Source organism: Artibeus jamaicensis, unplaced genomic scaffold (assembly GCF_021234435.1).
Source record: "Artibeus jamaicensis isolate MK-2021 breed Jamaican fruit bat unplaced genomic scaffold, CSHL_Jam_final scaffold_1964, whole genome shotgun sequence".
In the NCBI taxonomy this organism is placed as follows: domain Eukaryota; kingdom Metazoa; phylum Chordata; class Mammalia; order Chiroptera; family Phyllostomidae; genus Artibeus; species Artibeus jamaicensis.
The window spans coordinates 71,241,570-71,249,123 of record NW_026522030.1 but is presented as its reverse complement, the minus strand read 5'-3'; the positions used below and the strand labels follow the sequence as shown (position 1 = coordinate 71,249,123).

General features: G+C 41.3%; 1 pseudogene; it reads left to right on the top strand.

Moving 5' to 3' along the window:
* Window positions 1–810: 810 nt before the first annotated feature.
* LOC119040346 (60S acidic ribosomal protein P0-like) lies at window positions 811–6,765 on the top strand (annotated as a pseudogene).
* Window positions 6,766–7,554: the final 789 nt, after the last annotated feature.

Below are 7,554 nucleotides of genomic sequence, written 5' to 3'. Positions count from 1 at the left end.
ATTAAAATAAAGAATAATTACAGGGAAACAACAGTAGAGTAGATGAAAGCAAGAATCAAATCAATGATTTGGAACACAAGGAAACAAACAAAAAAAAAAACAAGTAATCATAACAAGGAGAAAAAAGAATCCAAAACAATGAGGATAGTATAAGCAGCTTCTGAGACAACTTCCAGAGGTCTAACATATGAATCATAGAGGTGCCAGAGGATAAGAGGAAGAGCAAGAAATTGAAATCTATTTGAAAACAATAATGAAATAAAACTTACCTAATTTGGTGAAGGAAATAGACATGCCAGTCCAGGAAGCACAAGGAGTCCCAAACAAGATGGATCCTAAGAGGTCCACTCCAAGACACATAAACAAAATATCGAAGGTTAAAGATAAAGAGAGAATATTAAAAGCAGCAAAAGCAAAGAAGTTAGTTACCTACAAGGGAGTTTTCATAAGACTGTAAGCTGATTTCCCAAAAGAAACTTTGCAGGCTAGGAGGGATTGGCAAGACATATTCAAAGTCATGAAAAGCAAGGACCTATAGCCAAGATTACTCTGCCCGGCAAAGCTATCATTTAGAATAAAACAGCAAATAAAGAGCTTTCCAGACAAGAAAAAACTAAAGGAGTTCATTATCACCAAACCATTATTATATGAAATATTAAAGGGACTTATTTAAGAAAAAGAAGATCAAAACTATGAACAATAAAATGACCTAAAATACAAATTTTTGAACGATTGAATCGAAAAAATAAACTAAGCAAAGAAGAACAGAGACAGAATGATGAATGCAGAGAGAATTTTGAAGGTTGCCAGATGGGAGGAGAGTGTGGAGTAACGGATGAAGAGGTGAGGAGATCAAGAAGCACAAATAGGTAGTTACAGAGTAGTCATAGGGATGTAAAGTACAGTGTAGGAAATGGAGTAGCCAAAGAATGTATACAACATGTCCATGGACATGATCAGTGGTGGGGGGAATTGTCTTAGGGAGTGGATGGTAGTGGGTGAAGGATGGGGAGAAACAGTAAAAGTTAGGACAACTGTAATAGCATAATCAATAAAATATAGTTAAAAAATAAAACAACAATAGCAGTAATAAAAAAAGTGAAAAGATACTTTTAGCCAAGATGGAGACATAGGTAGATACACTGTGCCTTCTCTCACAACCAAAAGAAGGACAACAACAAATTTAAAAACAAAAACAAACAGAACTGACAGAATATCAAATGTATGGAAGTCTGACAATCAAGAAGTTAAAGAAGAAACATCCATCCAGACCAATAGGAGGGGCAGAGATGGGCAGCCAGGATGGAGAGGATTTGCAGCAAGGCGGCAGCTGGAGGAGTGGGCAGTCCCACATTTGCATGCAGATAAACCAAGAGAAACAACAGGATCTAGACAGACCATGCAACCCAGAGTTCCGGGGCAGGGAAATAAAGCCTCAAAACCCCTCACTAGAAAAACCTGTGAGGGTTGAGGCAGTGGGAGAAGCTCCCAGCCTCACAGGAGACTTTGTTGGAGAGAACCACACGGTTCTAGAATGTACACAAACACATCTACCCAGTAATAAGCACCAGAAGGGCCCGATTGGCTTGTGGGTAGCAGCAGCAGTGACTGAAAGCCAAAGGAGAGCTGAACAAGTGGCATTGTTCCCTCTGGACCCCTACCCCATATACAGCACCACAACCAAGCAACATGGGTTGCCCCACCCTGGCAAATACCTAAGGCTCTGCCCCTTACTATATAACAAGCATGCTGAAACAAACAAACAAAAAATGGCCCAAATGAAAACAGATCAAAGCTCCAGGAAAAATACAACTAAGTGACAAAGAGATAGCCAACCTATCAGATGCACAGTTAAAAACAATGATAATCAGGATGTTCACAAAATTGGTTGAATATGGTTGCAAAATAGAGGAAAAAAGTGAAGGCTATAAAAACTGAAATTTAAAAAAATGTATAGGAAACCAACAGTGACAGGAAGGAAACAGGGACTCAAATCCACATTTTGGACCAAAAGGGAGAAACAAAAGTTCAGCCAGAATGGAATGAAGAAACAAGAATTCAAAAAAATGAGGAGAGGCTTAGGAACCTCCAGGACAACTTTAAATATTCCAACATCTGAATCATGGGGGTGCCAAAAGGAGAAGAACAACAGCAAGAGATTGAAAACTTATTTGAACAAATCATAAAGGAGAACTTTCTCATTCTGCCAAAAGAAATAGACTTTCAGGAGTCCAGGAAGCTCAGAGAGTCCCAAAGAAGTTGGACCCAAGAAGGAACACACCAAAGCACATCATCATTATATTACCCAAGATTCAAGATAAGGAAAAAATCTTAAAAGCAGCAAGAGAAAAGGAGACAGCTACCTACAATGGAGTGCCCATAAGGCTATCAGCTAATTTCTCAAAAGAAATCTTACAGTCAAGAAGGGGCTGGAAAGAACTATTCCAAGTCATGAAAGGCAGGGACCTACATCCAAAATTACTCTATCCAGCAAACCTATCATTTAGAATGGAAGGGCAGATAAAGTGCTTCCCAAATAAGGTCAAGTGAAAGGAGTTCATCATCACCAAGCCCTTATTATATGAAATGTTAAAGGGAAGATAAAAAATATGGACAACAGAGACTTCCACCAAGATGGAGGCATAGGTGGATATCCATGCCTTCTCACACAACCAAGTTTAGAGACAACTAAATATTAGCAACAGAAAACACAGCCAGGACACAGAAAATTGAACTTTTCGGAAGTCTGTTAACAACAAATTCTTCAGTCTGACCGGTAAGGGGCGAAACCAGCAGCTGGTGGAGCGGGGTTGCACAGGAAAACTCGGTCAGACGGACTCAGGCGCGCGGAATCCAGGCGCAGGGTTGGACCTAGTGAGCGACCGAGTGAGCAACTGAGCGAGCGACCACGGGGAAACATTGAGGGAGCAGGGCTGAGGGTTGACTGTGGCGGCGCATTTGTGCACGGATAGACAAGCGAGGGAGTGGGTGATTGGACCGGGACCCAGCGGGTCCCCGCGGCAAGCATCAGGGAGGGCGCCGCCATTTCCCTGCTCTGATCCCACCTCCACATACAGCGTCATAACTCAGCAACTCTGAGTGGCCAGGCCCTGGTGAACCACCTAAGGCTCTGCTCCTTACCCAGCGGTACAAAACAGCAGAGGGTACCGCCATTTCCCTGCTCTGACCACGCCCCCACATACAGAGTCACAACCCAGAGACCTGGGAGTCCAAGGCTCCATTCCTCACACTTAAAGGGCACGAACAGACCAAAAATGGCTTAAGAAGATCTCAAAGCCCCAGAGCCGATAAATCTAAGCGATGAAGAAATAGCAAAACTCTCAGACACACACCTTAAAACACTGGTGATCAGGATCCTCACAGAACTGGTTGATTATAGCCACAAATTAGACAAATATATGAAGGCGAAACTAATTGAAATGAATGGAATTGCACAGGAAACTAATAGCAATGAAAAGGAAACTGGGACTCAAATCAATGGAGTGGACCAGAAGAAAGAAAATAATGGCCGAACAGAAAAGAGTCAAGAAGCAAGAATTCAAAGAAATTAGGAGAGTCTTAGGAACCTCCAGGACATCTTTAAACGCTCCAACATCCGAATTATAGGGGTACCAGAAGGGGGAAAGGAACAGCCACCAGTGGAAAACTTATTTGAACAAATAATAAAGGAGAATTTCCCCAATCTGGCAAAGGAAATAGACTTCCAGGACATCCAGGAAGCTCAGAGAGTACCAAAGAAGTTGGACCCAAGAAGGAATACACCAAGGCACATCAGAATTATATTAGCCAAAATTAAAATGAAGGAGAGAATCCTAGAAGCAGCAAGGGCTAAGGGGACAGTCACCTACAAAGGAGTCCCCATCAGACTGTCAGCAGATTTCTCAAAAGAGACCTTACAGGCAAGAAGGGGCTGGAAAGAGGTATTCCAAGTCATGAAATCCAAAGACCTACAACCAAGATTGCTCTATCCAGCACAACTTTCATTTAGAATGGAAAGACAGATAAAGTGCTTCTCAGATAAGATCAAATTCAAGAAGTTCATCATCACCAAGCCCTTATTATATGAAATGTTAAAGGGACTTACCTAAGAAAAAGAAGTTAAAGAAACATGAACAGTGAAAGGAAACAAACTCACAGTTATTAATAACCACACCTAAAACAAAAGCAAACTAAAAGGACAGCTAGATCAGGAGTGGAAACATAGAAATGAAGATCTCAAGGAGGGTTAGCAACAGGGGAGTGGGAGGAGGAGAAGGGGGGAGAAGGTACAGAAAATAAGTAGCATAGACAGTAGATAGAAAATAAATGGGGGGGGCAAGAATAGCATGGGAAATATAGAATCTAAAGAACTTGAGACACATGGTTATAAACTAAAAGGGGGGTAATGGTGGGGATGGGGGGTAGGGTGGAGGGGAATGAAGGGGGGAATAGAACAACTGTAACAGCATAATCAATAAAAAATTTAAAAAATATATGGACAACAAGCTCACAACTATCAACAACTGAACCTAAAAAAAAAAAAACAGAAACAAACTAAGCAAACAACTAGAAGAGGAACAGAATGACAGAAATGGAGATCACATGGAGCATTATCAGTAGGAAGGCAGAGGGGAGAGAAAGAGGGAAAAGGTGCAGGGAATAAGTAGTATAAACGGTAGGTACAAAATAGACAGGGGCAGGTTAAAAATAGTATAGGAAATGTAGAAGCCAAAGAACTTGTATATAGGACCCATGGACATGAACTAAAAGTGGGGAAATATGGGTGGGAGGGGGTGTGCAGGGTGGAAGGGAATAAAGGGGAGGAAATGGGCCAACTGAAATAGCATAATCAATAAAATATATTTTTTTAAAAAGAAACTCTGACAAAAGATGAAAAAATAAAAGACATATTGTGTACCAAATTTACACAAAATTAAAGGTTTTATAAGTTTAAAAAAAGAAAAGAAAATGGAGATAATTGCACCAATCATTCACATGAATATCCTTTTTTTCAGTACGTGCATTTGGATTATTGGTGCAATTTTTGTTGTAGAAAAAATGGAGTAGCCAACATGAGACATTGCTTTTCCAAAATGAATTATGCTGGCTGCCAAAGTAGAGAATGCTTACATTAGGTTTTGAAGTGAAGAATGGTAATTGTAATAAAGGTCATTTCTGTGATTTCAGAATATTGGTTCAACTGACATCTGGCAGCAAATTTTTAATATCCTGAAAGACCAGAATCAATCATTTCAGGCCCAAACTATAAATATTCTTAGCATTGATAATAGGCTGTCCAGACTTCATAAGACAACCAAGCTGTATTGCTAATGGCTCAGGCCTTGAAAGCTGGCCTCTTTCCAACTCTGCTCATTGGTGAGATAGATCAATGGCATATGGTTGCACATGTTTAAAACTGATTTCCCAGTGTTACGACAGAACATGAAGGTATTATTTTCAGGGCTATCTGCAACCTAAGAATGGATTAGGCACCCATTAATTCACCAGTATCTCCCAAGCTGAAGCAGTCCATCTCTCAGCTTTTGAACAGGACAAGACCATTAATAACTACAGGGTGCTAAGAGGCATCCTAGGAAGACAGCTTCTCATAGCTTTTGAAAGGATTTGACAAATTCACCAAACACTTGCCGTTTGAAATGACCTATGCCTTTGAGTCGGGATGCTCTAATTCACCAGAAATAAGGAATAAGAAAGAAAATCAATGGGAACCTCATCCATGCATCTATCCATATACTTTCTAGCCAGATGTACTTTTTGTAAAGTATTACAATACTTTATTGTAATGAAATCTATTTCATAATATGAAATCTATTATTTAGAATGTTAATGCCTCCTTACCAGGCATCATTGTGAGAGTGACATGGTCTTTAAACCTGTGTGACAATCCCCAATGCACCCTTGTGATGTCCAGGGAAGACAGGGATACTTGGAAGCCCTTTTCTTCTTTAAGATCTAGTTCTTGGATGATTATCCAAAACACCTCATTGTGGGAACAGACAATGATGGTTGCAAGCAGATGCAGCAGATCTGCACATTCCTGAGTAGAAAGGCTGTGGTCCTGATGGGCAAGAAGCACAATGTGCAAGGCTGTCCCAAGCATAGGAAAACAACTCAGCTCTGGAGAAATGTAAGTTTTCTGTGCAGCAGGGAGAACCTCAATGTGAAGTCATTCTGCCAGCTCAGAACACTGGTTGGGGGCCCAAGAAGATCTCCTTCTCTCAGGCTTTAGGCCTTGCCACTAAAATCTCCAGAAACACCATTGAAATCCTGAGTGACACACAGCTTTTAAAACTGGAAACAAAGTGGAGCCAGTACAACCACACTGCTGAACACCTCCCCGACTTCTCCCTTGAGCAGATCAATCAGCAGGTGCTTGACAATGGAGGTAGCTACAGCCCAGAAGGGCTTAACATCTGTGAGGAGCCTCTGCATTCTCAATTCCTGCAGAGTGCCCCAAAAATTGCTGGGGCGTGTCTGCAGATTGGTTAGCCAGCTGTTGCATCAGTACCCCATTCTACCATCAATGAACACAAGTGGATCCAGGCTCTGCCTTTGGAGACGGATTACACCTTCCCGCTTGCTGAAAAGTCCAAGGCCCTCTTGGCTGATCTATCTGCATTTGTAGCTGCTGCCCTTGTGGCTGCCGTCACCACTGCTGCCCAACCTGCTGCCGCAGCCCCAACCAAAGTGGAAGCAAAGAAAGAGTCAGAGGAGTGGGACAGGAACATAGGATTTGGTCTCTAACTAATTACCAAAAACACCGACACAGCCAGTTTTGTGAAACAAGAAAATAGAGGCTTGCATCTCTTAAATTTAATACAAAGGTTAACAAGTATTTTTATTTAAAACTGTTTGGTAAATTGTTTTTTTCTGAAATCACCTGTGCACAACACACCATTAAATGGCTCATAAATGAAAAAATGTCCCAGGAACATCATTATCTGCTCCTTTGAACAGCCTTTGGGGAGTCAGCAGAGCTGTGGGGCTTATCACTTGGCTTCTGTTAGCTTTTAAGCCCCAGGAGAGGCTGGGCCAGGGGAATACTTGTACAGTGCTTAAGCCCCTTTACCTATTTTGTTCCCTTTGTTCTCCTTCCACAGGTCTGAGCAGGAACATCCACAACACTTAGCGTTCAAATGGTGGCATTCCATCCAAATGTGAAGCAGATAGTCATTGATTAAAGACCTGGAGGACTGGGAAGGTTTTGCTGATGCTGCAGGCTGTCTTGTATTGTGGCATTTCCCCATTGTTTTTTACTTGCAACTCTCCATAAGTAATATATTTCCTAACACAACCTAATACATATCCATATGTATGTATAACAGAACAAAAGTTCCCCAAATCATTTTGGGGAACTTTCCCCATCCACTTTGAAATGCACTCTGATATTTTATTTTCCATTTGCTCTGTTCTATTTCATTACTTAAAATGTTCTTAACTGGAGAACAGATCCCTGGTTTCCAGGAGTATGAACAGGATGGGTGGGAGGAGAGGGTGACTATACAGGGATAACATCAACTTCTGTGTGAGGGA